The 19,581-nt window shown below is 41.9% G+C and overlaps 80 non-coding genes across 80 annotated transcripts; all 80 read left to right on the forward strand.

The window, feature by feature from the left end:
- Window positions 1-112: 112 nt before the first annotated feature.
- Window positions 113-186, forward strand: trnai-aau (transfer RNA isoleucine (anticodon AAU)). The gene has a single exon. It is a non-coding gene; the product is annotated as a tRNA-Ile (tRNA).
- Window positions 187-284: 98 nt separating this feature from the next.
- Window positions 285-357, forward strand: trnak-uuu (transfer RNA lysine (anticodon UUU)). The gene has a single exon. It is a non-coding gene; the product is annotated as a tRNA-Lys (tRNA).
- A 184-nt stretch (window positions 358-541) lies between these two features.
- On the forward strand, window positions 542-615 carry trnai-aau (transfer RNA isoleucine (anticodon AAU)). Its single transcript has one exon. It is a non-coding gene; the product is annotated as a tRNA-Ile (tRNA).
- Window positions 616-705: 90 nt separating this feature from the next.
- Window positions 706-778, forward strand: trnak-uuu (transfer RNA lysine (anticodon UUU)). Its single transcript has one exon. It is a non-coding gene; the product is annotated as a tRNA-Lys (tRNA).
- Window positions 779-962: 184 nt separating this feature from the next.
- Window positions 963-1,036, forward strand: trnai-aau (transfer RNA isoleucine (anticodon AAU)). The gene has a single exon. It is a non-coding gene; the product is annotated as a tRNA-Ile (tRNA).
- A 98-nt stretch (window positions 1,037-1,134) lies between these two features.
- Window positions 1,135-1,207, forward strand: trnak-uuu (transfer RNA lysine (anticodon UUU)). The gene has a single exon. It is a non-coding gene; the product is annotated as a tRNA-Lys (tRNA).
- A 184-nt stretch (window positions 1,208-1,391) lies between these two features.
- trnai-aau (transfer RNA isoleucine (anticodon AAU)) lies at window positions 1,392-1,465 on the forward strand. Its single transcript has one exon. It is a non-coding gene; the product is annotated as a tRNA-Ile (tRNA).
- Window positions 1,466-1,563: 98 nt separating this feature from the next.
- On the forward strand, window positions 1,564-1,636 carry trnak-uuu (transfer RNA lysine (anticodon UUU)). Its single transcript has one exon. It is a non-coding gene; the product is annotated as a tRNA-Lys (tRNA).
- Window positions 1,637-1,820: 184 nt separating this feature from the next.
- trnai-aau (transfer RNA isoleucine (anticodon AAU)) lies at window positions 1,821-1,894 on the forward strand. Its single transcript has one exon. It is a non-coding gene; the product is annotated as a tRNA-Ile (tRNA).
- A 98-nt stretch (window positions 1,895-1,992) lies between these two features.
- trnak-uuu (transfer RNA lysine (anticodon UUU)) lies at window positions 1,993-2,065 on the forward strand. The gene has a single exon. It is a non-coding gene; the product is annotated as a tRNA-Lys (tRNA).
- A 195-nt stretch (window positions 2,066-2,260) lies between these two features.
- Window positions 2,261-2,334, forward strand: trnai-aau (transfer RNA isoleucine (anticodon AAU)). Its single transcript has one exon. It is a non-coding gene; the product is annotated as a tRNA-Ile (tRNA).
- Window positions 2,335-2,432: 98 nt separating this feature from the next.
- Window positions 2,433-2,505, forward strand: trnak-uuu (transfer RNA lysine (anticodon UUU)). Its single transcript has one exon. It is a non-coding gene; the product is annotated as a tRNA-Lys (tRNA).
- A 184-nt stretch (window positions 2,506-2,689) lies between these two features.
- On the forward strand, window positions 2,690-2,763 carry trnai-aau (transfer RNA isoleucine (anticodon AAU)). Its single transcript has one exon. It is a non-coding gene; the product is annotated as a tRNA-Ile (tRNA).
- A 98-nt stretch (window positions 2,764-2,861) lies between these two features.
- On the forward strand, window positions 2,862-2,934 carry trnak-uuu (transfer RNA lysine (anticodon UUU)). Its single transcript has one exon. It is a non-coding gene; the product is annotated as a tRNA-Lys (tRNA).
- A 195-nt stretch (window positions 2,935-3,129) lies between these two features.
- trnai-aau (transfer RNA isoleucine (anticodon AAU)) lies at window positions 3,130-3,203 on the forward strand. The gene has a single exon. It is a non-coding gene; the product is annotated as a tRNA-Ile (tRNA).
- A 90-nt stretch (window positions 3,204-3,293) lies between these two features.
- Window positions 3,294-3,366, forward strand: trnak-uuu (transfer RNA lysine (anticodon UUU)). The gene has a single exon. It is a non-coding gene; the product is annotated as a tRNA-Lys (tRNA).
- A 195-nt stretch (window positions 3,367-3,561) lies between these two features.
- Window positions 3,562-3,635, forward strand: trnai-aau (transfer RNA isoleucine (anticodon AAU)). The gene has a single exon. It is a non-coding gene; the product is annotated as a tRNA-Ile (tRNA).
- Window positions 3,636-3,733: 98 nt separating this feature from the next.
- Window positions 3,734-3,806, forward strand: trnak-uuu (transfer RNA lysine (anticodon UUU)). Its single transcript has one exon. It is a non-coding gene; the product is annotated as a tRNA-Lys (tRNA).
- Window positions 3,807-3,990: 184 nt separating this feature from the next.
- trnai-aau (transfer RNA isoleucine (anticodon AAU)) lies at window positions 3,991-4,064 on the forward strand. The gene has a single exon. It is a non-coding gene; the product is annotated as a tRNA-Ile (tRNA).
- A 90-nt stretch (window positions 4,065-4,154) lies between these two features.
- On the forward strand, window positions 4,155-4,227 carry trnak-uuu (transfer RNA lysine (anticodon UUU)). The gene has a single exon. It is a non-coding gene; the product is annotated as a tRNA-Lys (tRNA).
- A 184-nt stretch (window positions 4,228-4,411) lies between these two features.
- trnai-aau (transfer RNA isoleucine (anticodon AAU)) lies at window positions 4,412-4,485 on the forward strand. Its single transcript has one exon. It is a non-coding gene; the product is annotated as a tRNA-Ile (tRNA).
- Window positions 4,486-4,583: 98 nt separating this feature from the next.
- Window positions 4,584-4,656, forward strand: trnak-uuu (transfer RNA lysine (anticodon UUU)). The gene has a single exon. It is a non-coding gene; the product is annotated as a tRNA-Lys (tRNA).
- Window positions 4,657-4,840: 184 nt separating this feature from the next.
- trnai-aau (transfer RNA isoleucine (anticodon AAU)) lies at window positions 4,841-4,914 on the forward strand. Its single transcript has one exon. It is a non-coding gene; the product is annotated as a tRNA-Ile (tRNA).
- Window positions 4,915-5,012: 98 nt separating this feature from the next.
- trnak-uuu (transfer RNA lysine (anticodon UUU)) lies at window positions 5,013-5,085 on the forward strand. Its single transcript has one exon. It is a non-coding gene; the product is annotated as a tRNA-Lys (tRNA).
- A 184-nt stretch (window positions 5,086-5,269) lies between these two features.
- On the forward strand, window positions 5,270-5,343 carry trnai-aau (transfer RNA isoleucine (anticodon AAU)). The gene has a single exon. It is a non-coding gene; the product is annotated as a tRNA-Ile (tRNA).
- Window positions 5,344-5,441: 98 nt separating this feature from the next.
- On the forward strand, window positions 5,442-5,514 carry trnak-uuu (transfer RNA lysine (anticodon UUU)). Its single transcript has one exon. It is a non-coding gene; the product is annotated as a tRNA-Lys (tRNA).
- A 195-nt stretch (window positions 5,515-5,709) lies between these two features.
- trnai-aau (transfer RNA isoleucine (anticodon AAU)) lies at window positions 5,710-5,783 on the forward strand. The gene has a single exon. It is a non-coding gene; the product is annotated as a tRNA-Ile (tRNA).
- A 90-nt stretch (window positions 5,784-5,873) lies between these two features.
- trnak-uuu (transfer RNA lysine (anticodon UUU)) lies at window positions 5,874-5,946 on the forward strand. Its single transcript has one exon. It is a non-coding gene; the product is annotated as a tRNA-Lys (tRNA).
- A 195-nt stretch (window positions 5,947-6,141) lies between these two features.
- On the forward strand, window positions 6,142-6,215 carry trnai-aau (transfer RNA isoleucine (anticodon AAU)). The gene has a single exon. It is a non-coding gene; the product is annotated as a tRNA-Ile (tRNA).
- A 98-nt stretch (window positions 6,216-6,313) lies between these two features.
- Window positions 6,314-6,386, forward strand: trnak-uuu (transfer RNA lysine (anticodon UUU)). The gene has a single exon. It is a non-coding gene; the product is annotated as a tRNA-Lys (tRNA).
- A 195-nt stretch (window positions 6,387-6,581) lies between these two features.
- Window positions 6,582-6,655, forward strand: trnai-aau (transfer RNA isoleucine (anticodon AAU)). Its single transcript has one exon. It is a non-coding gene; the product is annotated as a tRNA-Ile (tRNA).
- A 98-nt stretch (window positions 6,656-6,753) lies between these two features.
- On the forward strand, window positions 6,754-6,826 carry trnak-uuu (transfer RNA lysine (anticodon UUU)). Its single transcript has one exon. It is a non-coding gene; the product is annotated as a tRNA-Lys (tRNA).
- Window positions 6,827-7,021: 195 nt separating this feature from the next.
- On the forward strand, window positions 7,022-7,095 carry trnai-aau (transfer RNA isoleucine (anticodon AAU)). Its single transcript has one exon. It is a non-coding gene; the product is annotated as a tRNA-Ile (tRNA).
- Window positions 7,096-7,185: 90 nt separating this feature from the next.
- trnak-uuu (transfer RNA lysine (anticodon UUU)) lies at window positions 7,186-7,258 on the forward strand. The gene has a single exon. It is a non-coding gene; the product is annotated as a tRNA-Lys (tRNA).
- Window positions 7,259-7,442: 184 nt separating this feature from the next.
- Window positions 7,443-7,516, forward strand: trnai-aau (transfer RNA isoleucine (anticodon AAU)). Its single transcript has one exon. It is a non-coding gene; the product is annotated as a tRNA-Ile (tRNA).
- A 98-nt stretch (window positions 7,517-7,614) lies between these two features.
- On the forward strand, window positions 7,615-7,687 carry trnak-uuu (transfer RNA lysine (anticodon UUU)). Its single transcript has one exon. It is a non-coding gene; the product is annotated as a tRNA-Lys (tRNA).
- A 195-nt stretch (window positions 7,688-7,882) lies between these two features.
- trnai-aau (transfer RNA isoleucine (anticodon AAU)) lies at window positions 7,883-7,956 on the forward strand. Its single transcript has one exon. It is a non-coding gene; the product is annotated as a tRNA-Ile (tRNA).
- Window positions 7,957-8,046: 90 nt separating this feature from the next.
- Window positions 8,047-8,119, forward strand: trnak-uuu (transfer RNA lysine (anticodon UUU)). Its single transcript has one exon. It is a non-coding gene; the product is annotated as a tRNA-Lys (tRNA).
- Window positions 8,120-8,314: 195 nt separating this feature from the next.
- On the forward strand, window positions 8,315-8,388 carry trnai-aau (transfer RNA isoleucine (anticodon AAU)). The gene has a single exon. It is a non-coding gene; the product is annotated as a tRNA-Ile (tRNA).
- Window positions 8,389-8,486: 98 nt separating this feature from the next.
- On the forward strand, window positions 8,487-8,559 carry trnak-uuu (transfer RNA lysine (anticodon UUU)). Its single transcript has one exon. It is a non-coding gene; the product is annotated as a tRNA-Lys (tRNA).
- Window positions 8,560-8,754: 195 nt separating this feature from the next.
- Window positions 8,755-8,828, forward strand: trnai-aau (transfer RNA isoleucine (anticodon AAU)). Its single transcript has one exon. It is a non-coding gene; the product is annotated as a tRNA-Ile (tRNA).
- Window positions 8,829-8,926: 98 nt separating this feature from the next.
- trnak-uuu (transfer RNA lysine (anticodon UUU)) lies at window positions 8,927-8,999 on the forward strand. Its single transcript has one exon. It is a non-coding gene; the product is annotated as a tRNA-Lys (tRNA).
- A 184-nt stretch (window positions 9,000-9,183) lies between these two features.
- On the forward strand, window positions 9,184-9,257 carry trnai-aau (transfer RNA isoleucine (anticodon AAU)). Its single transcript has one exon. It is a non-coding gene; the product is annotated as a tRNA-Ile (tRNA).
- A 98-nt stretch (window positions 9,258-9,355) lies between these two features.
- trnak-uuu (transfer RNA lysine (anticodon UUU)) lies at window positions 9,356-9,428 on the forward strand. Its single transcript has one exon. It is a non-coding gene; the product is annotated as a tRNA-Lys (tRNA).
- A 195-nt stretch (window positions 9,429-9,623) lies between these two features.
- On the forward strand, window positions 9,624-9,697 carry trnai-aau (transfer RNA isoleucine (anticodon AAU)). The gene has a single exon. It is a non-coding gene; the product is annotated as a tRNA-Ile (tRNA).
- Window positions 9,698-9,795: 98 nt separating this feature from the next.
- On the forward strand, window positions 9,796-9,868 carry trnak-uuu (transfer RNA lysine (anticodon UUU)). Its single transcript has one exon. It is a non-coding gene; the product is annotated as a tRNA-Lys (tRNA).
- A 195-nt stretch (window positions 9,869-10,063) lies between these two features.
- On the forward strand, window positions 10,064-10,137 carry trnai-aau (transfer RNA isoleucine (anticodon AAU)). The gene has a single exon. It is a non-coding gene; the product is annotated as a tRNA-Ile (tRNA).
- A 377-nt stretch (window positions 10,138-10,514) lies between these two features.
- trnai-aau (transfer RNA isoleucine (anticodon AAU)) lies at window positions 10,515-10,588 on the forward strand. Its single transcript has one exon. It is a non-coding gene; the product is annotated as a tRNA-Ile (tRNA).
- Window positions 10,589-11,118: 530 nt separating this feature from the next.
- On the forward strand, window positions 11,119-11,191 carry trnak-uuu (transfer RNA lysine (anticodon UUU)). The gene has a single exon. It is a non-coding gene; the product is annotated as a tRNA-Lys (tRNA).
- A 195-nt stretch (window positions 11,192-11,386) lies between these two features.
- Window positions 11,387-11,460, forward strand: trnai-aau (transfer RNA isoleucine (anticodon AAU)). Its single transcript has one exon. It is a non-coding gene; the product is annotated as a tRNA-Ile (tRNA).
- A 98-nt stretch (window positions 11,461-11,558) lies between these two features.
- trnak-uuu (transfer RNA lysine (anticodon UUU)) lies at window positions 11,559-11,631 on the forward strand. The gene has a single exon. It is a non-coding gene; the product is annotated as a tRNA-Lys (tRNA).
- A 184-nt stretch (window positions 11,632-11,815) lies between these two features.
- trnai-aau (transfer RNA isoleucine (anticodon AAU)) lies at window positions 11,816-11,889 on the forward strand. The gene has a single exon. It is a non-coding gene; the product is annotated as a tRNA-Ile (tRNA).
- Window positions 11,890-11,979: 90 nt separating this feature from the next.
- trnak-uuu (transfer RNA lysine (anticodon UUU)) lies at window positions 11,980-12,052 on the forward strand. Its single transcript has one exon. It is a non-coding gene; the product is annotated as a tRNA-Lys (tRNA).
- Window positions 12,053-12,236: 184 nt separating this feature from the next.
- On the forward strand, window positions 12,237-12,310 carry trnai-aau (transfer RNA isoleucine (anticodon AAU)). Its single transcript has one exon. It is a non-coding gene; the product is annotated as a tRNA-Ile (tRNA).
- A 98-nt stretch (window positions 12,311-12,408) lies between these two features.
- Window positions 12,409-12,481, forward strand: trnak-uuu (transfer RNA lysine (anticodon UUU)). Its single transcript has one exon. It is a non-coding gene; the product is annotated as a tRNA-Lys (tRNA).
- A 184-nt stretch (window positions 12,482-12,665) lies between these two features.
- Window positions 12,666-12,739, forward strand: trnai-aau (transfer RNA isoleucine (anticodon AAU)). Its single transcript has one exon. It is a non-coding gene; the product is annotated as a tRNA-Ile (tRNA).
- Window positions 12,740-12,837: 98 nt separating this feature from the next.
- trnak-uuu (transfer RNA lysine (anticodon UUU)) lies at window positions 12,838-12,910 on the forward strand. Its single transcript has one exon. It is a non-coding gene; the product is annotated as a tRNA-Lys (tRNA).
- Window positions 12,911-13,094: 184 nt separating this feature from the next.
- trnai-aau (transfer RNA isoleucine (anticodon AAU)) lies at window positions 13,095-13,168 on the forward strand. Its single transcript has one exon. It is a non-coding gene; the product is annotated as a tRNA-Ile (tRNA).
- Window positions 13,169-13,266: 98 nt separating this feature from the next.
- On the forward strand, window positions 13,267-13,339 carry trnak-uuu (transfer RNA lysine (anticodon UUU)). Its single transcript has one exon. It is a non-coding gene; the product is annotated as a tRNA-Lys (tRNA).
- A 195-nt stretch (window positions 13,340-13,534) lies between these two features.
- Window positions 13,535-13,608, forward strand: trnai-aau (transfer RNA isoleucine (anticodon AAU)). The gene has a single exon. It is a non-coding gene; the product is annotated as a tRNA-Ile (tRNA).
- Window positions 13,609-13,698: 90 nt separating this feature from the next.
- trnak-uuu (transfer RNA lysine (anticodon UUU)) lies at window positions 13,699-13,771 on the forward strand. Its single transcript has one exon. It is a non-coding gene; the product is annotated as a tRNA-Lys (tRNA).
- A 195-nt stretch (window positions 13,772-13,966) lies between these two features.
- trnai-aau (transfer RNA isoleucine (anticodon AAU)) lies at window positions 13,967-14,040 on the forward strand. Its single transcript has one exon. It is a non-coding gene; the product is annotated as a tRNA-Ile (tRNA).
- A 90-nt stretch (window positions 14,041-14,130) lies between these two features.
- Window positions 14,131-14,203, forward strand: trnak-uuu (transfer RNA lysine (anticodon UUU)). The gene has a single exon. It is a non-coding gene; the product is annotated as a tRNA-Lys (tRNA).
- Window positions 14,204-14,827: 624 nt separating this feature from the next.
- On the forward strand, window positions 14,828-14,901 carry trnai-aau (transfer RNA isoleucine (anticodon AAU)). The gene has a single exon. It is a non-coding gene; the product is annotated as a tRNA-Ile (tRNA).
- A 98-nt stretch (window positions 14,902-14,999) lies between these two features.
- trnak-uuu (transfer RNA lysine (anticodon UUU)) lies at window positions 15,000-15,072 on the forward strand. The gene has a single exon. It is a non-coding gene; the product is annotated as a tRNA-Lys (tRNA).
- Window positions 15,073-15,256: 184 nt separating this feature from the next.
- Window positions 15,257-15,330, forward strand: trnai-aau (transfer RNA isoleucine (anticodon AAU)). Its single transcript has one exon. It is a non-coding gene; the product is annotated as a tRNA-Ile (tRNA).
- Window positions 15,331-15,428: 98 nt separating this feature from the next.
- Window positions 15,429-15,501, forward strand: trnak-uuu (transfer RNA lysine (anticodon UUU)). Its single transcript has one exon. It is a non-coding gene; the product is annotated as a tRNA-Lys (tRNA).
- Window positions 15,502-15,696: 195 nt separating this feature from the next.
- On the forward strand, window positions 15,697-15,770 carry trnai-aau (transfer RNA isoleucine (anticodon AAU)). The gene has a single exon. It is a non-coding gene; the product is annotated as a tRNA-Ile (tRNA).
- A 90-nt stretch (window positions 15,771-15,860) lies between these two features.
- Window positions 15,861-15,933, forward strand: trnak-uuu (transfer RNA lysine (anticodon UUU)). The gene has a single exon. It is a non-coding gene; the product is annotated as a tRNA-Lys (tRNA).
- A 195-nt stretch (window positions 15,934-16,128) lies between these two features.
- trnai-aau (transfer RNA isoleucine (anticodon AAU)) lies at window positions 16,129-16,202 on the forward strand. Its single transcript has one exon. It is a non-coding gene; the product is annotated as a tRNA-Ile (tRNA).
- A 98-nt stretch (window positions 16,203-16,300) lies between these two features.
- On the forward strand, window positions 16,301-16,373 carry trnak-uuu (transfer RNA lysine (anticodon UUU)). The gene has a single exon. It is a non-coding gene; the product is annotated as a tRNA-Lys (tRNA).
- Window positions 16,374-16,740: 367 nt separating this feature from the next.
- Window positions 16,741-16,813, forward strand: trnak-uuu (transfer RNA lysine (anticodon UUU)). The gene has a single exon. It is a non-coding gene; the product is annotated as a tRNA-Lys (tRNA).
- A 184-nt stretch (window positions 16,814-16,997) lies between these two features.
- On the forward strand, window positions 16,998-17,071 carry trnai-aau (transfer RNA isoleucine (anticodon AAU)). The gene has a single exon. It is a non-coding gene; the product is annotated as a tRNA-Ile (tRNA).
- Window positions 17,072-17,169: 98 nt separating this feature from the next.
- Window positions 17,170-17,242, forward strand: trnak-uuu (transfer RNA lysine (anticodon UUU)). The gene has a single exon. It is a non-coding gene; the product is annotated as a tRNA-Lys (tRNA).
- Window positions 17,243-17,437: 195 nt separating this feature from the next.
- On the forward strand, window positions 17,438-17,511 carry trnai-aau (transfer RNA isoleucine (anticodon AAU)). The gene has a single exon. It is a non-coding gene; the product is annotated as a tRNA-Ile (tRNA).
- Window positions 17,512-17,609: 98 nt separating this feature from the next.
- trnak-uuu (transfer RNA lysine (anticodon UUU)) lies at window positions 17,610-17,682 on the forward strand. The gene has a single exon. It is a non-coding gene; the product is annotated as a tRNA-Lys (tRNA).
- Window positions 17,683-17,877: 195 nt separating this feature from the next.
- trnai-aau (transfer RNA isoleucine (anticodon AAU)) lies at window positions 17,878-17,951 on the forward strand. Its single transcript has one exon. It is a non-coding gene; the product is annotated as a tRNA-Ile (tRNA).
- A 377-nt stretch (window positions 17,952-18,328) lies between these two features.
- On the forward strand, window positions 18,329-18,402 carry trnai-aau (transfer RNA isoleucine (anticodon AAU)). The gene has a single exon. It is a non-coding gene; the product is annotated as a tRNA-Ile (tRNA).
- Window positions 18,403-18,932: 530 nt separating this feature from the next.
- Window positions 18,933-19,005, forward strand: trnak-uuu (transfer RNA lysine (anticodon UUU)). The gene has a single exon. It is a non-coding gene; the product is annotated as a tRNA-Lys (tRNA).
- Window positions 19,006-19,200: 195 nt separating this feature from the next.
- trnai-aau (transfer RNA isoleucine (anticodon AAU)) lies at window positions 19,201-19,274 on the forward strand. Its single transcript has one exon. It is a non-coding gene; the product is annotated as a tRNA-Ile (tRNA).
- Window positions 19,275-19,581: the final 307 nt, after the last annotated feature.

Below are 19,581 nucleotides of genomic sequence, written 5' to 3' on the forward strand. Positions count from 1 at the left end.
ACACAGAGATTTGGTGTCCAAACAGAGAAGTATGGCTTCCTTTTAAACCCTTCTGCCTGATTTCAGTTAGCTGTAAGAAAAAAATAACATGACATTTGGAATAGTTTCATGAGGCCGGTTAGCTCAGTTGGTTAGAGCGTGGTGCTAATAACGCCAAGGTCATGGGTTCGATCCCCATACGGGCCACATTTTGCACTGCTTGCCAATTTGACAATACTTTCACTTTCTTTTTGATTTAAAACAATGTGAACTGCAAAAACCTTGCTACTTAACTATCTGCAGTAGCCTGGATAGCTCAGTCGGTAGAGCATCAGACTTTTAATCTGAGGGTCCAGGGTTCAAGTCCCTGTTCAGGCGACCCACTTACTTATGTTTAGACAAATGGTTGTGACGGAACCAAAAGATGTTAACCAACAGTAATAGACAGGGACACAGAGATTTGGTGTCCAAACAGAGAAGTATGGCTTCCTTTTAAACCCTTCTGCCTGATTTCAGTTAGCTGTAAGAAAAAAATAACATGACATTTGGAATAGATTCATGAGGCCGGTTAGCTCAGTTGGTTAGAGCATGGTGCTAATAACGCCAAGGTCATGGGTTCGATCCCCATACGGGCCACATTTTGCACTATTTGACAATACTTTCACTTTCTTTTTGATTTAAAACAATGTGAACTGCAAAAACCTTGCTACTTAACTGTCTGCAGTAGCCTGGATAGCTCAGTCGGTAGAGCATCAGACTTTTAATCTGAGGGTCCAGGGTTCAAGTCCCTGTTCAGGCGACCCACTTACTTATGTTTAGACAAATGGTTGTGACGGAACCAAAAGATGTTAACCAACAGTAATAGACAGGGACACAGAGATTTGGTGTCCAAACAGAGAAGTATGGCTTCCTTTTAAACCCTTCTGCCTGATTTCAGTTAGCTGTAAGAAAAAAATAACATGACATTTGGAATAGATTCATGAGGCCGGTTAGCTCAGTTGGTTAGAGCGTGGTGCTAATAACGCCAAGGTCATGGGTTCGATCCCCATACGGGCCACATTTTGCACTGCTTGCCAATTTGACAATACTTTCACTTTCTTTTTGATTTAAAACAATCTGAACTGCAAAAACCTTGCTACTTAACTGTCTGCAGTAGCCTGGATAGCTCAGTCGGTAGAGCATCAGACTTTTAATCTGAGGGTCCAGGGTTCAAGTCCCTGTTCAGGCGACCCACTTACTTATGTTTAGACAAATGGTTGTGACGGAACCAAAAGATGTTAACCAACAGTAATAGACAGGGACACAGAGATTTGGTGTCCAAACAGAGAAGTATGGCTTCCTTTTAAACCCTTCTGCCTGATTTCAGTTAGCTGTAAGAAAAAAATAACATGACATTTGGAATAGATTCATGAGGCCGGTTAGCTCAGTTGGTTAGAGCGTGGTGCTAATAACGCCAAGGTCATGGGTTCGATCCCCATACGGGCCACATTTTGCACTGCTTGCCAATTTGACAATACTTTCACTTTCTTTTTGATTTAAAACAATCTGAACTTCAAAAACCTTGCTACTTAACTATCTGCAGTAGCCTGGATAGCTCAGTCGGTAGAGCATCAGACTTTTAATCTGAGGGTCCAGGGTTCAAGTCCCTGTTCAGGCGACCAATTTACTTATGTTTAGACAAATGGTTGTGACGGAACCAAAAGATGTTAACCAACAGTAATAGACAGGGACACAGAGATTTGGTGTCCAAACAGAGAAGTATGGCTTCCTTTTAAACCCTTCTGCCTGATTTCAGTTAGCTGTAAGAAAAAAATAACATGACATTTGGAATAGTTTCATGAGGCCGGTTAGCTCAGTTGGTTAGAGCGTGGTGCTAATAACGCCAAGGTCATGGGTTCGATCCCCATACGGGCCACATTTTGCACTGCTTGCCAATTTGACAATACTTTCACTTTCTTTTTGATTTAAAACAATCTGAACTGCAAAAACCTTGCTACTTAACTGTCTGCAGTAGCCTGGATAGCTCAGTCGGTAGAGCATCAGACTTTTAATCTGAGGGTCCAGGGTTCAAGTCCCTGTTCAGGCGACCCAGTTACTTATATTTAGACAAATGGTTGTGACGGAACCAAAACATGCAACAAAGATGTTAACCAACAGTAATAGACAGGGACACAGAGATTTGGTGTCCAAACAGAGAAGTATGGCTTCCTTTTAAACCCTTCTGCCTGATTTCAGTTAGCTGTAAGAAAAAAATAACATGACATTTGGAATAGATTCATGAGGCCGGTTAGCTCAGTTGGTTAGAGCGTGGTGCTAATAACGCCAAGGTCATGGGTTCGATCCCCATACGGGCCACATTTTGCACTGCTTGCCAATTTGACAATACTTTCACTTTCTTTTTGATTTAAAACAATCTGAACTTCAAAAACCTTGCTACTTAACTATCTGCAGTAGCCTGGATAGCTCAGTCGGTAGAGCATCAGACTTTTAATCTGAGGGTCCAGGGTTCAAGTCCCTGTTCAGGCGACCCATTTACTTATGTTTAGACAAATGGTTGTGACGGAACCAAAAGATGTTAACCAACAGTAATAGACAGGGACACAGAGATTTGGTGTCCAAACAGAGAAGTATGGCTTCCTTTTAAACCCTTCTGCCTGATTTCAGTTAGCTGTAAGAAAAAAATAACATGACATTTGGAATAGTTTCATGAGGCCGGTTAGCTCAGTTGGTTAGAGCGTGGTGCTAATAACGCCAAGGTCATGGGTTCGATCCCCATACGGGCCACATTTTGCACTGCTTGCCAATTTGACAATACTTTCACTTTCTTTTTGATTTAAAACAATCTGAACTGCAAAAACCTTGCTACTTAACTGTCTGCAGTAGCCTGGATAGCTCAGTCGGTAGAGCATCAGACTTTTAATCTGAGGGTCCAGGGTTCAAGTCCCTGTTCAGGCGACCCAGTTACTTATATTTAGACAAATGGTTGTGACGGAACCAAAACATGCAACAAAGATGTTAACCAACAGTAATAGACAGGGACACAGAGATTTGGTGTCCAAACAGAGAAGTATGGCTTCCTTTTAAACCCTTCTGCCTGATTTCAGTTAGCTGTAAGAAAAAAATAACATGACATTTGGAATAGATTCATGAGGCCGGTTAGCTCAGTTGGTTAGAGCGTGGTGCTAATAACGCCAAGGTCATGGGTTCGATCCCCATACGGGCCACATTTTGCACTAATTGACAATACTTTCACTTTCTTTTTGATTTAAAACAATCTGAACTGCAAAAACCTTGCTACTTAACTGTCTGCAGTAGCCTGGATAGCTCAGTCGGTAGAGCATCAGACTTTTAATCTGAGGGTCCAGGGTTCAAGTCCCTGTTCAGGCGACCCACTTACTTATGTTTAGACAAATGGTTGTGACAGAACCAAAACATGCAACAAAGATGTTAACCAACAGTAATAGACAGGGACACAGAGATTTGGTGTCCAAACAGAGAAGTATGGCTTCCTTTTAAACCCTTCTGCCTGATTTCAGTTAGCTGTAAGAAAAAAATAACATGACATTTGGAATAGTTTCATGAGGCCGGTTAGCTCAGTTGGTTAGAGCGTGGTGCTAATAACGCCAAGGTCATGGGTTCGATCCCCATACGGGCCACATTTTGCACTGCTTGCCAATTTGACAATACTTTCACTTTCTTTTTGATTTAAAACAATGTGAACTGCAAAAACCTTGCTACTTAACTATCTGCAGTAGCCTGGATAGCTCAGTCGGTAGAGCATCAGACTTTTAATCTGAGGGTCCAGGGTTCAAGTCCCTGTTCAGGCGACCCACTTACTTATGTTTAGACAAATGGTTGTGACGGAACCAAAAGATGTTAACCAACAGTAATAGACAGGGACACAGAGATTTGGTGTCCAAACAGAGAAGTATGGCTTCCTTTTAAACCCTTCTGCCTGATTTCAGTTAGCTGTAAGAAAAAAATAACATGACATTTGGAATAGATTCATGAGGCCGGTTAGCTCAGTTGGTTAGAGCATGGTGCTAATAACGCCAAGGTCATGGGTTCGATCCCCATACGGGCCACATTTTGCACTATTTGACAATACTTTCACTTTCTTTTTGATTTAAAACAATGTGAACTGCAAAAACCTTGCTACTTAACTGTCTGCAGTAGCCTGGATAGCTCAGTCGGTAGAGCATCAGACTTTTAATCTGAGGGTCCAGGGTTCAAGTCCCTGTTCAGGCGACCCACTTACTTATGTTTAGACAAATGGTTGTGACGGAACCAAAAGATGTTAACCAACAGTAATAGACAGGGACACAGAGATTTGGTGTCCAAACAGAGAAGTATGGCTTCCTTTTAAACCCTTCTGCCTGATTTCAGTTAGCTGTAAGAAAAAAATAACATGACATTTGGAATAGATTCATGAGGCCGGTTAGCTCAGTTGGTTAGAGCGTGGTGCTAATAACGCCAAGGTCATGGGTTCGATCCCCATACGGGCCACATTTTGCACTGCTTGCCAATTTGACAATACTTTCACTTTCTTTTTGATTTAAAACAATCTGAACTGCAAAAACCTTGCTACTTAACTGTCTGCAGTAGCCTGGATAGCTCAGTCGGTAGAGCATCAGACTTTTAATCTGAGGGTCCAGGGTTCAAGTCCCTGTTCAGGCGACCCACTTACTTATGTTTAGACAAATGGTTGTGACGGAACCAAAAGATGTTAACCAACAGTAATAGACAGGGACACAGAGATTTGGTGTCCAAACAGAGAAGTATGGCTTCCTTTTAAACCCTTCTGCCTGATTTCAGTTAGCTGTAAGAAAAAAATAACATGACATTTGGAATAGATTCATGAGGCCGGTTAGCTCAGTTGGTTAGAGCGTGGTGCTAATAACGCCAAGGTCATGGGTTCGATCCCCATACGGGCCACATTTTGCACTGCTTGCCAATTTGACAATACTTTCACTTTCTTTTTGATTTAAAACAATCTGAACTTCAAAAACCTTGCTACTTAACTATCTGCAGTAGCCTGGATAGCTCAGTCGGTAGAGCATCAGACTTTTAATCTGAGGGTCCAGGGTTCAAGTCCCTGTTCAGGCGACCAATTTACTTATGTTTAGACAAATGGTTGTGACGGAACCAAAAGATGTTAACCAACAGTAATAGACAGGGACACAGAGATTTGGTGTCCAAACAGAGAAGTATGGCTTCCTTTTAAACCCTTCTGCCTGATTTCAGTTAGCTGTAAGAAAAAAATAACATGACATTTGGAATAGTTTCATGAGGCCGGTTAGCTCAGTTGGTTAGAGCGTGGTGCTAATAACGCCAAGGTCATGGGTTCGATCCCCATACGGGCCACATTTTGCACTGCTTGCCAATTTGACAATACTTTCACTTTCTTTTTGATTTAAAACAATCTGAACTGCAAAAACCTTGCTACTTAACTGTCTGCAGTAGCCTGGATAGCTCAGTCGGTAGAGCATCAGACTTTTAATCTGAGGGTCCAGGGTTCAAGTCCCTGTTCAGGCGACCCAGTTACTTATATTTAGACAAATGGTTGTGACGGAACCAAAACATGCAACAAAGATGTTAACCAACAGTAATAGACAGGGACACAGAGATTTGGTGTCCAAACAGAGAAGTATGGCTTCCTTTTAAACCCTTCTGCCTGATTTCAGTTAGCTGTAAGAAAAAAATAACATGACATTTGGAATAGATTCATGAGGCCGGTTAGCTCAGTTGGTTAGAGCGTGGTGCTAATAACGCCAAGGTCATGGGTTCGATCCCCATACGGGCCACATTTTGCACTATTTGACAATACTTTCACTTTCCTTTTGATTTAAAACAATCTGAACTGCAAAAACCTTGCTACTTAACTGTCTGCAGTAGCCTGGATAGCTCAGTCGGTAGAGCATCAGACTTTTAATCTGAGGGTCCAGGGTTCAAGTCCCTGTTCAGGCGACCCACTTACTTATGTTTAGACAAATGGTTGTGACGGAACCAAAACATGCAACAAAGATGTTAACCAACAGTAATAGACAGGGACACAGAGATTTGGTGTCCAAACATAGAAGTATGGCTTCCTTTTAAACCCTTCTGCCTGATTTCAGTTAGCTGTAAGAAAAAAATAACATGACATTTGGAATAGTTTCATGAGGCCGGTTAGCTCAGTTGGTTAGAGCGTGGTGCTAATAATGCCAAGGTCATGGGTTCGATCCCCATACGGGCCACATTTTGCACTGCTTGCCAATTTGACAATACTTTCACTTTCTTTTTGATTTAAAACAATGTGAACTGCAAAAACCTTGCTACTTAACTATCTGCAGTAGCCTGGATAGCTCAGTCGGTAGAGCATCAGACTTTTAATCTGAGGGTCCAGGGTTCAAGTCCCTGTTCAGGCGACCCCCTTACTTATGTTTAGACAAATGGTTGTGACGGAACCAAAACATGCAACAATGATGTTAACCAACAGTAATAGACAGGGACACAGAGATTTGGTGTCCAAACAGAGAAGTATGGCTTCCTTTTAAACCCTTCTGCCTGATTTCAGTTAGCTGTAAGAAAAAAATAACATGACATTTGGAATACATTCATGAGGCCGGTTAGCTCAGTTGGTTAGAGCGTGGTGCTAATAACGCCAAGGTCATGGGTTCGATCCCCATACGGGCCACATTTTGCACTGCTTGCCAATTTGACAATACTTTCACTTTCTTTTTGATTTAAAACAATCTGAACTGCAAAAACCTTGCTACTTAACTGTCTGCAGTAGCCTGGATAGCTCAGTTGGTAGAGCATCAGACTTTTAATCTGAGGGTCCAGGGTTCAAGTCCCTGTTCAGGCGACCCCCTTACTTATGTTTAGACAAATGGTTGTGACGGAACCAAAACATGCAACAATGATGTTAACCAACAGTAATAGACAGGGACACAGAGATTTGGTGTCCAAACAGAGAAGTATGGCTTCCTTTTAAACCCTTCTGCCTGATTTCAGTTAGCTGTAAGAAAAAAATAACATGACATTTGGAATACATTCATGAGGCCGGTTAGCTCAGTTGGTTAGAGCGTGGTGCTAATAACGCCAAGGTCATGGGTTCGATCCCCATACGGGCCACATTTTGCACTATTTGACAATACTTTCACTTTCTTTTTGATTTAAAACAATCTGAACTGCAAAAACCTTGCTACTTAACTGTCTGCAGTAGCCTGGATAGCTCAGTTGGTAGAGCATCAGACTTTTAATCTGAGGGTCCAGGGTTCAAGTCCCTGTTCAGGCGACCCACTTACTTATGTTTAGACAAATGGTTGTGACGGAACCAAAAGATGTTAACCAACAGTAATAGACAGGGACACAGAGATTTGGTGTCCAAACAGAGAAGTATGGCTTCCTTTTAAACCCTTCTGCCTGATTTCAGTTAGCTGTAAGAAAAAAATAACATGACATTTGGAATAGTTTCATGAGGCCGGTTAGCTCAGTTGGTTAGAGCGTGGTGCTAATAACGCCAAGGTCATGGGTTCGATCCCCATACGGGCCACATTTTGCACTGCTTGCCAATTTGACAATACTTTCACTTTCTTTTTGATTTAAAACAATCTGAACTGCAAAAACCTTGCTACTTAACTGTCTGCAGTAGCCTGGATAGCTCAGTCGGTAGAGCATCAGACTTTTAATCTGAGGGTCCAGGGTTCAAGTCCCTGTTCAGGCGACCCAGTTACTTATATTTAGACAAATGGTTGTGACGGAACCAAAACATGCAACAAAGATGTTAACCAACAGTAATAGACAGGGACACAGAGATTTGGTGTCCAAACAGAGAAGTATGGCTTCCTTTTAAACCCTTCTGCCTGATTTCAGTTAGCTGTAAGAAAAAAATAACATGACATTTGGAATAGATTCATGAGGCCGGTTAGCTCAGTTGGTTAGAGCGTGGTGCTAATAACGCCAAGGTCATGGGTTCGATCCCCATACGGGCCACATTTTGCACTATTTGACAATACTTTCACTTTCCTTTTGATTTAAAACAATCTGAACTGCAAAAACCTTGCTACTTAACTGTCTGCAGTAGCCTGGATAGCTCAGTCGGTAGAGCATCAGACTTTTAATCTGAGGGTCCAGGGTTCAAGTCCCTGTTCAGGCGACCCACTTACTTATGTTTAGACAAATGGTTGTGACGGAACCAAAACATGCAACAAAGATGTTAACCAACAGTAATAGACAGGGACACAGAGATTTGGTGTCCAAACATAGAAGTATGGCTTCCTTTTAAACCCTTCTGCCTGATTTCAGTTAGCTGTAAGAAAAAAATAACATGACATTTGGAATAGTTTCATGAGGCCGGTTAGCTCAGTTGGTTAGAGCGTGGTGCTAATAATGCCAAGGTCATGGGTTCGATCCCCATACGGGCCACATTTTGCACTGCTTGCCAATTTGACAATACTTTCACTTTCTTTTTGATTTAAAACAATGTGAACTGCAAAAACCTTGCTACTTAACTATCTGCAGTAGCCTGGATAGCTCAGTCGGTAGAGCATCAGACTTTTAATCTGAGGGTCCAGGGTTCAAGTCCCTGTTCAGGCGACCCCCTTACTTATGTTTAGACAAATGGTTGTGACGGAACCAAAACATGCAACAATGATGTTAACCAACAGTAATAGACAGGGACACAGAGATTTGGTGTCCAAACAGAGAAGTATGGCTTCCTTTTAAACCCTTCTGCCTGATTTCAGTTAGCTGTAAGAAAAAAATAACATGACATTTGGAATACATTCATGAGGCCGGTTAGCTCAGTTGGTTAGAGCGTGGTGCTAATAATGCCAAGGTCATGGGTTCGATCCCCATACGGGCCACATTTTGCACTGCTTGCCAATTTGACAATACTTTCACTTTCTTTTTGATTTAAAACAATCTGAACTGCAAAAACCTTGCTACTTAACTGTCTGCAGTAGCCTGGATAGCTCAGTTGGTAGAGCATCAGACTTTTAATCTGAGGGTCCAGGGTTCAAGTCCCTGTTCAGGCGACCCACTTACTTATGTTTAGACAAATGGTTGTGACGGAACCAAAAGATGTTAACCAACAGTAATAGACAGGGACACAGAGATTTGGTGTCCAAACAGAGAAGTATGGCTTCCTTTTAAACCCTTCTGCCTGATTTCAGTTAGCTGTAAGAAAAAAATAACATGACATTTGGAATAGTTTCATGAGGCCGGTTAGCTCAGTTGGTTAGAGCGTGGTGCTAATAACGCCAAGGTCATGGGTTCGATCCCCATACGGGCCACATTTTGCACTGCTTGCCAATTTGACAATACTTTCACTTTCTTTTTGATTTAAAACAATCTGAACTGCAAAAACCTTGCTACTTAACTGTCTGCAGTAGCCTGGATAGCTCAGTCGGTAGAGCATCAGACTTTTAATCTGAGGGTCCAGGGTTCAAGTCCCTGTTCAGGCGACCCACTTACTTATGTTTAGACAAATGGTTGTGACGGAACCAAAACATGCAACAAAGATGTTAACCAACAGTAATAGACAGGGACACAGAGATTTGGTGTCCAAACAGAGAAGTATGGCTTCCTTTTAAACCCTTCTGCCTGATTTCAGTTAGCTGTAAGAAAAAAATAACATGACATTTGGAATAGTTTCATGAGGCCGGTTAGCTCAGTTGGTTAGAGCGTGGTGCTAATAACGCCAAGGTCATGGGTTCGATCCCCATACGGGCCACATTTTGCACTGCTTGCCAATTTGACAATACTTTCACTTTCTTTTTGATTTAAAACAATGTGAACTGCAAATACCTTGCTACTTAACTATCTGCAGTAGCCTGGATAGCTCAGTCGGTAGAGCATCAGACTTTTAATCTGAGGGTCCAGGGTTCAAGTCCCTGTTCAGGCGACCCACTTACTTATGTTTAGACAAATGGTTGTGACGGAACCAAAACATGCAACAAAGATGTTAACCAACAGTAATAGACAGGGACACAGAGATTTGGTGTCCAAACAGAGAAGTATGGCTTCCTTTTAAACCCTTCTGCCTGATTTCAGTTAGCTGTAAGAAAAAAATAACATGACATTTGGAATACATTCATGAGGCCGGTTAGCTCAGTTGGTTAGAGCGTGGTGCTAATAACGCCAAGGTCATGGGTTCGATCCCCATACGGGCCACTTTTTGCACTATTTGACAATACTTTCACTTTCTTTTTGATTTAAAACAATCTGAACTGCAAAAACCTTGCTACTTAACTGTCTGCAGTAGCTTGGATAGCTCAGTCGGTAGAGCAGCAAAAACCTTGCTACTTAACTGACTTTTAATCTGAGGGTCCAGGGTTCAAGTCCCTGTTCAGGCGACCCACTTACTTATGTTTAGACAAATGGTTGTGACGGAACCAAAACATGCAACAAAGATGTTAACCAACAGTAATAGACAGGGACACAGAGATTTGGTGTCCAAACAGAGAAGTATGGTTTCCTTTTAAACCCTTCTGCCTGATTTCAGTTAGCTGTAAGAAAAAAATAACATGACATTTGGAATAGTTTCATGAGGCCGGTTAGCTCAGTTGGTTAGAGCGTGGTGCTAATAACGCCAAGGTCATGGGTTCGATCCCCATACGGGCCACATTTTGCACTGCTTGCCAATTTGAAAATACTTTCACTTTCTTTTTGATTTAAAACAATCTGAACTGCAAAAACCTTGCTACTTAAATGTCTGCAGTAGCCTGGATAGCTCAGTCGGTAGAGCATCAGACTTTTAATCTGAGGGTCCAGGGTTCAAGTCCCTGTTCAGGTGACCCACTTACTTATGTTTAGACAAATGGTTGTGATGGAACCAAAACATGCAACAAAGATGTTAACCAACAGTAATAGACAGGGACACAGAGATTTGGTGTCCAAACAGAGAAGTATGGCTTCCTTTTAAACCCTTCTGCCTGATTTCAGTTAGCTGTAAGAAAAAAATAACATGACATTTGGAATAGATTCATGAGGCCGGTTACCTCAGTTGGTTAGAGCGTGGTGCTAATAACGCCAAGGTCATGGGTTCGATCCCCATACGGGCCACATTTTGCACTAATTGACAATACTTTCACTTTCTTTTTGATTTAAAACAATCTGAACTGCAAAAACCTTGCTACTTAACTGTCTGCAGTAGCCTGGATAGCTCAGTCGGTAGAGCATCAGACTTTTAATCTGAGGGTCCAGGGTTCAAGTCCCTGTTCAGGCGACCCACTTACTTATGTTTAGACAAATGGTTGTGACAGAACCAAAACATGCAACAAAGATGTTAACCAACAGTAATAGACAGGGACACAGAGATTTGGTGTCCAAACAGAGAAGTATGGCTTCCTTTTAAACCCTTCTGCCTGATTTCAGTTAGCTGTAAGAAAAAACTAACATGACATTTGGAATAGTTTCATGAGGCCGGTTAGCTCAGTTGGTTAGAGCGTGGTGCTAATAACGCCAAGGTCATGGGTTCGATCCCCATACGGGCCACATTTTGCACTGCTTGCCAATTTGACAATACTTTCACTTTCTTTTTGATTTAAAACAATGTGAACTGCAAAAACCTTGCTACTTAACTATCTGCAGTAGCCTGGATAGCTCAGTCGGTAGAGCATCAGACTTTTAATCTGAGGGTCCAGGGTTCAAGTCCCTGTTCAGGCGACCCACTTACTTATGTTTAGACAAATGGTTGTGACGGAACCAAAAGATGTTAACCAACAGTAATAGACAGGGACACAGAGATTTGGTGTCCAAACAGAGAAGTATGGCTTCCTTTTAAACCCTTCTGCCTGATTTCAGTTAGCTGTAAGAAAAAAATTACATGACATTTGGAATAGATTCATGAGGCCGGTTAGCTCAGTTGGTTAGAGCATGGTGCTAATAACGCCAAGGTCATGGGTTCGATCCCCATACGGGCCACATTTTGCACTATTTGACAATACTTTCACTTTCTTTTTGATTTAAAACAATCTGAACTGCAAAAACCTTGCTACTTAACTGTCTGCAGTAGCCTGGATAGCTCAGTCGGTAGAGCATCAGACTTTTAATCTGAGGGTCCAGGGTTCAAGTCCCTGTTCAGGCGACCCACTTACTTATGTTTAGACAAATGGTTGTGACGGAACCAAAAGATGTTAACCAACAGTAATAGACAGGGACACAGAGATTTGGTGTCCAAACAGAGAAGTATGGCTTCCTTTTAAACCCTTCTGCCTGATTTCAGTTAGCTGTAAGAAAAAAATAACATGACATTTGGAATAGATTCATGAGGCCGGTTAGCTCAGTTGGTTAGAGCGTGGTGCTAATAACGCCAAGGTCATGGGTTCGATCCCCATACGGGCCACATTTTGCACTGCTTGCCAATTTGACAATACTTTCACTTTCTTTTTGATTTAAAACAATCTGAACTGCAAAAACCTTGCTACTTAACTGTCTGCAGTAGCCTGGATAGCTCAGTCGGTAGAGCATCAGACTTTTAATCTGAGGGTCCAGGGTTCAAGTCCCTGTTCAGGCGACCCACTTACTTATGTTTAGACAAATGGTTGTGACGGAACCAAAAGATGTTAACCAACAGTAATAGACAGGGACACAGAGATTTGGTGTCCAAACAGAGAAGTATGGCTTCCTTTTAAACCCTTCTGCCTGATTTCAGTTAGCTGTAAGAAAAAAATAACATGACATTTGGAATAGATTCATGAGGCCGGTTAGCTCAGTTGGTTAGAGCGTGGTGCTAATAACGCCAAGGTCATGGGTTCGATCCCCATACGGGCCACATTTTGCACTGCTTGCCAATTTGACAATACTTTCACTTTCTTTTTGATTTAAAACAATCTGAACTTCAAAAACCTTGCTACTTAACTATCTGCAGTAGCCTGGATAGCTCAGTCGGTAGAGCATCAGACTTTTAATCTGAGGGTCCAGGGTTCAAGTCCCTGTTCAGGCGACCAATTTACTTATGTTTAGACAAATGGTTGTGACGGAACCAAAAGATGTTAACCAACAGTAATAGACAGGGACACAGAGATTTGGTGTCCAAACAGAGAAGTATGGCTTCCTTTTAAACCCTTCTGCCTGATTTCAGTTAGCTGTAAGAAAAAAATAACATGACATTTGGAATAGTTTCATGAGGCCGGTTAGCTCAGTTGGTTAGAGCGTGGTGCTAATAACGCCAAGGTCATGGGTTCGATCCCCATACGGGCCACATTTTGCACTGCTTGCCAATTTGACAATACTTTCACTTTCTTTTTGATTTAAAACAATCTGAACTGCAAAAACCTTGCTACTTAACTGTCTGCAGTAGCCTGGATAGCTCAGTCGGTAGAGCATCAGACTTTTAATCTGAGGGTCCAGGGTTCAAGTCCCTGTTCAGGCGACCCAGTTACTTATATTTAGACAAATGGTTGTGACGGAACCAAAACATGCAACAAAGATGTTAACCAACAGTAATAGACAGGGACACAGAGATTTGGTGTCCAAACAGAGAAGTATGGCTTCCTTTTAAACCCTTCTGCCTGATTTCAGTTAGCTGTAAGAAAAAAATAACATGACATTTGGAATAGATTCATGAGGCCGGTTAGCTCAGTTGGTTAGAGCGTGGTGCTAATAACGCCAAGGTCATGGGTTCGATCCCCATACGGGCCACATTTTGCACTATTTGACAATACTTTCACTTTCCTTTTGATTTAAAACAATCTGAACTGCAAAAACCTTGCTACTTAACTGTCTGCAGTAGCCTGGATAGCTCAGTCGGTAGAGCATCAGACTTTTAATCTGAGGGTCCAGGGTTCAAGTCCCTGTTCAGGCGACCCACTTACTTATGTTTAGACAAATGGTTGTGACGGAACCAAAACATGCAACAAAGATGTTAACCAACAGTAATAGACAGGGACACAGAGATTTGGTGTCCAAACATAGAAGTATGGCTTCCTTTTAAACCCTTCTGCCTGATTTCAGTTAGCTGTAAGAAAAAAATAACATGACATTTGGAATAGTTTCATGAGGCCGGTTAGCTCAGTTGGTTAGAGCGTGGTGCTAATAACGCCAAGGTCATGGGTTCGATCCCCATACGGGCCACATTTTGCACTATTTGACAATACTTTCACTTTCTTTTTGATTTAAAACAATCTGAACTGCAAAAACCTTGCTACTTAACTGTCTGCAGTAGCCTGGATAGCTCAGTCGGTAGAGCATCAGACTTTTAATCTGAGGGTCCAGGGTTCAAGTCCCTGTTCAGGCGACCCACTTACTTATGTTTAGACAAATGGTTGTGACGGAACCAAAACATGCAACAAAGATGTTAACCAACAGTAATAGACAGGGACACAGAGATTTGGTGTCCAAACAGAGAAGTATGGCTTCCTTTTAAACCCTTCTGCATGATTTCAGTTAGCTGTAAGAAAAAAATAACATGACATTTGGAATAGTTTCATGAGGCTGGTTAGCTCAGTTGGTTAGAGCATGGTGCTAATAAAGCCAAGGTCATGGGTTCGATCCCCATACGGGCCACATTTTGCACTGCTTGCCAATTTGAAAATACTTTCACTTTCTTTTTGATTTAAAACAATCTGAACTGCAAAAACCTTGCAACTTAACTGTCTGCAGTAGCCTGGATAGCTCAGTCGGTAGAGCTTCAGACTTTTAATCTGAGGGTCCAGGGTTCAAGTCCCTGTTCAGGCGACCCACTTACTTATGTTTAGACAAATGGTTGTGACGGAACCAAAAGATGTTAACCAACAGTAATAGACAGGGACACAGAGATTTGGTGTCCAAACAGAGAAGTATGGCTTCCTTTTAAACCCTTCTGCCTGATTTCAGTTAGCTGTAAGAAAAAAATAACATGACATTTGGAATAGATTCATGAGGCCGGTTAGCTCAGTTGGTTAGAGCGTGGTGCTAATAACGCCAAGGTCATGGGTTCGATCCCCATACGGGCCACATTTTGCACTGCTTGCCAATTTGACAATACTTTCACTTTCTTTTTGATTTAAAACAATCTGAACTTCAAAAACCTTGCTACTTAACTATCTGCAGTAGCCTGGATAGCTCAGTCGGTAGAGCATCAGACTTTTAATCTGAGGGTCCAGGGTTCAAGTCCCTGTTCAGGCGACCAATTTACTTATGTTTAGACAAATGGTTGTGACGGAACCAAAAGATGTTAACCAACAGTAATAGACAGGGACACAGAGATTTGGTGTCCAAACAGAGAAGTATGGCTTCCTTTTAAACCCTTCTGCCTGATTTCAGTTAGCTGTAAGAAAAAAATAACATGACATTTGGAATAGTTTCATGAGGCCGGTTAGCTCAGTTGGTTAGAGCGTGGTGCTAATAACGCCAAGGTCATGGGTTCGATCCCCATACGGGCCACATTTTGCACTGCTTGCCAATTTGACAATACTTTCACTTTCTTTTTGATTTAAAACAATCTGAACTGCAAAAACCTTGCTACTTAACTGTCTGCAGTAGCCTGGATAGCTCAGTCGGTAGAGCATCAGACTTTTAATCTGAGGGTCCAGGGTTCAAGTCCCTGTTCAGGCGACCCAGTTACTTATATTTAGACAAATGGTTGTGACGGAACCAAAACATGCAACAAAGATGTTAACCAACAGTAATAGACAGGGACACAGAGATTTGGTGTCCAAACAGAGAAGTATGGCTTCCTTTTAAACCCTTCTGCCTGATTTCAGTTAGCTGTAAGAAAAAAATAACATGACATTTGGAATAGATTCATGAGGCCGGTTAGCTCAGTTGGTTAGAGCGTGGTGCTAATAACGCCAAGGTCATGGGTTCGATCCCCATACGGGCCACATTTTGCACTATTTGACAATACTTTCACTTTCCTTTTGATTTAAAACAATCTGAACTGCAAAAACCTTGCTACTTAACTGTCTGCAGTAGCCTGGATAGCTCAGTCGGTAGAGCATCAGACTTTTAATCTGAGGGTCCAGGGTTCAAGTCCCTGTTCAGGCGACCCACTTACTTATGTTTAGACAAATGGTTGTGACGGAACCAAAACATGCAACAAAGATGTTAACCAACAGTAATAGACAGGGACACAGAGATTTGGTGTCCAAACATAGAAGTATGGCTTCCTTTTAAACCCTTCTGCCTGATTTCAGTTAGCTGTAAGAAAAAAATAACATGACATTTGGAATAGTTTCATGAGGCCGGTTAGCTCAGTTGGTTAGAGCGTGGTGCTAATAATGCCAAGGTCATGGGTTCGATCCCCATACGGGCCACATTTTGCACTGCTTGCCAATTTGACAATACTTTCACTTTCTTTTTGATTTAAAACAATGTGAACTGCAAAAACCTTGCTACTTAACTATCTGCAGTAGCCTGGATAGCTCAGTCGGTAGAGCATCAGACTTTTAATCTGAGGGTCCAGGGTTCAAGTCCCTGTTCAGGCGACCCCCTTACTTATGTTTAGACAAATGGTTGTGACGGAACCAAAACATGCAACAATGATGTTAACCAACAGTAATAGACAGGGACACAGAGATTTGGTGTCCAAACAGAGAAGTATGGCTTCCTTTTAAACCCTTCTGCCTGATTTCAGTTAGCTGTAAGAAAAAAATAACATGACATTTGGAATACATTCATGAGGCCGGTTAGCTCAGTTGGTTAGAGCGTGTTGCTAATAACGCCAAGGTCATGGGTTCGATCCCCATACGGGCCACATTTTGCACTGCTTGCCAATTTGACAATACTTTCACTTTCTTTTTGATTTAAAACAATCTGAACTGCAAAAACCTTGCTACTTAACTGTCTGCAGTAGCCTGGATAGCTCAGTTGGTAGAGCATCAGACTTTTAATCTGAGGGTCCAGGGTTCAAGTCCCTGTTCAGGCGACCCACTTACTTATGTTTAGACAAATGGTTGTGACGGAACCAAAAGATGTTAACCAACAGTAATAGACAGGGACACAGAGATTTGGTGTCCAAACAGAGAAGTATGGCTTCCTTTTAAACCCTTCTGCCTGATTTCAGTTAGCTGTAAGAAAAAAATAACATGACATTTGGAATAGTTTCATGAGGCCGGTTAGCTCAGTTGGTTAGAGCGTGGTGCTAATAACGCCAAGGTCATGGGTTCGATCCCCATACGGGCCACATTTTGCACTGCTTGCCAATTTGACAATACTTTCACTTTCTTTTTGATTTAAAACAATCTGAACTGCAAAAACCTTGCTACTTAACTGTCTGCAGTAGCCTGGATAGCTCAGTCGGTAGAGCATCAGACTTTTAATCTGAGGGTCCAGGGTTCAAGTCCCTGTTCAGGCGACTCACTTACTTATGTTTAGACAAATGGTTGTGACGGAACCAAAACATGCAACAAAGATGTTAACCAACAGTAATAGACAGGGACACAGAGATTTGGTGTCCAAACAGAGAAGTATGGCTTCCTTTTAAACCCTTCTGCCTGATTTCAGTTAGCTGTAAGAAAAAAATAACATGACATTTGGAATAGTTTCATGAGGCCGGTTAGCTCAGTTGGTTAGAGCGTGGTGCTAATAACGCCAAGGTCATGGGTTCGATCCCCATACGGGCCACATTTTGCACTGCTTGCCAATTTGACAATACTTTCACTTTCTTTTTGATTTAAAACAATGTGAACTGCAAATACCTTGCTACTTAACTATCTGCAGTAGCCTGGATAGCTCAGTCGGTAGAGCATCAGACTTTTAATCTGAGGGTCCAGGGTTCAAGTCCCTGTTCAGGCGACCCACTTACTTATGTTTAGACAAATGGTTGTGACGGAACCAAAACATGCAACAAAGATGTTAACCAACAGTAATAGACAGGGACACAGAGATTTGGTGTCCAAACAGAGAAGTATGGCTTCCTTTTAAACCCTTCTGCCTGATTTCAGTTAGCTGTAAGAAAAAAATAACATGACATTTGGAATACATTCATGAGGCCGGTTAGCTCAGTTGGTTAGAGCGTGGTGCTAATAACGCCAAGGTCATGGGTTCGATCCCCATACGGGCCACTTTTTGCACTATTTGACAATACTTTCACTTTCTTTTTGATTTAAAACAATCTGAACTGCAAAAACCTTGCTACTTAACTGTCTGCAGTAGCTTGGATAGCTCAGTCGGTAGAGCAGCAAAAACCTTGCTACTTAACTGACTTTTAATCTGAGGGTCCAGGGTTCAAGTCCCTGTTCAGGCGACCCACTTACTTATGTTTAGACAAATGGTTGTGACGGAACCAAAACATGCAACAAAGATGTTAACCAACAGTAATAGACAGGGACACAGAGATTTGGTGTCCAAACAGAGAAGTATGGTTTCCTTTTAAACCCTTCTGCCTGATTTCAGTTAGCTGTAAGAAAAAAATAACATGACATTTGGAATAGTTTCATGAGGCCGGTTAGCTCAGTTGGTTAGAGCGTGGTGCTAATAACGCCAAGGTCATGGGTTCGATCCCCATACGGGCCACATTTTGCACTGCTTGCCAATTTGAAAATACTTTCACTTTCTTTTTGATTTAAAACAATCTGAACTGCAAAAACCTTGCTACTTAAATGTCTGCAGTAGCCTGGATAGCTCAGTCGGTAGAGCATTAGACTTTTAATCTGAGGGTCCAGGGTTCAAGTCCCTGTTCAGGTGACCCACTTACTTATGTTTAGACAAATGGTTGTGATGGAACCAAAACATGCAACAAAGATGTTAACCAACAGTAATAGACAGGGACACAGAGATTTGGTGTCCAAACAGAGAAGTATGGCTTCCTTTTAAACCCTTCTGCCTGATTTCAGTTAGCTGTAAGAAAAAAATAACATGACATTTGGAATAGATTCATGAGGCCGGTTACCTCAGTTGGTTAGAGCGTGGTGCTAATAACGCCAAGGTCATGGGTTCGATCCCCATACGGGCCACATTTTGCACTATTTGACAATACTTTCACTTTCTTTTTGATTTAAAACAATCTGAACTGCAAAAACCTTGCTACTTAACTGTCTGCAGTAGCCTGGATAGCTCAGTCGGTAGAGCATCAGACTTTTAATCTGAGGGTCCAGGGTTCAAGTCCCTGTTCAGGCGACCCACTTACTTATGTTTAGACAAATGGTTGTGACGGAACCAAAACATGCAACAAAGATGTTAACCAACAGTAATAGACAGGGACACAGAGATTTGGTGTCCAAACAGAGAAGTATGGTTTCCTTTTAAACCCTTCTGCCTGATTTCAGTTAGCTGTAAGAAAAAAATAACATGACATTTGGAATAGTTTCATGAGGCCGGTTAGCTCAGTTGGTTAGAGCGTGGTGCTAATAACGCCAAGGTCATGGGTTCGATCCCCATACGGGCCACATTTTGCACTGCTTGCCAATTTGAAAATACTTTCACTTTCTTTTTGATTTAAAACAATCTGAACTGCAAAAACCTTGCTACTTAAATGTCTGCAGTAGCCTGGATAGCTCAGTCGGTAGAGCATCAGACTTTTAATCTGAGGGTCCAGGGTTCAAGTCCCTGTTCAGGTGACCCACTTACTTATGTTTAGACAAATGGTTGTGATGGAACCAAAACATGCAACAAAGATGTTAACCAACAGTAATAGACAGGGACACAGAGATTTGGTGTCCAAACAGAGAAGTATGGCTTCCTTTTAAACCCTTC

Source organism: Callionymus lyra, chromosome 6, assembly GCF_982586985.1.
Source record: "Callionymus lyra chromosome 6, fCalLyr1.hap1.1, whole genome shotgun sequence".
NCBI classification, from domain to species: domain Eukaryota; kingdom Metazoa; phylum Chordata; class Actinopteri; order Syngnathiformes; family Callionymidae; genus Callionymus; species Callionymus lyra.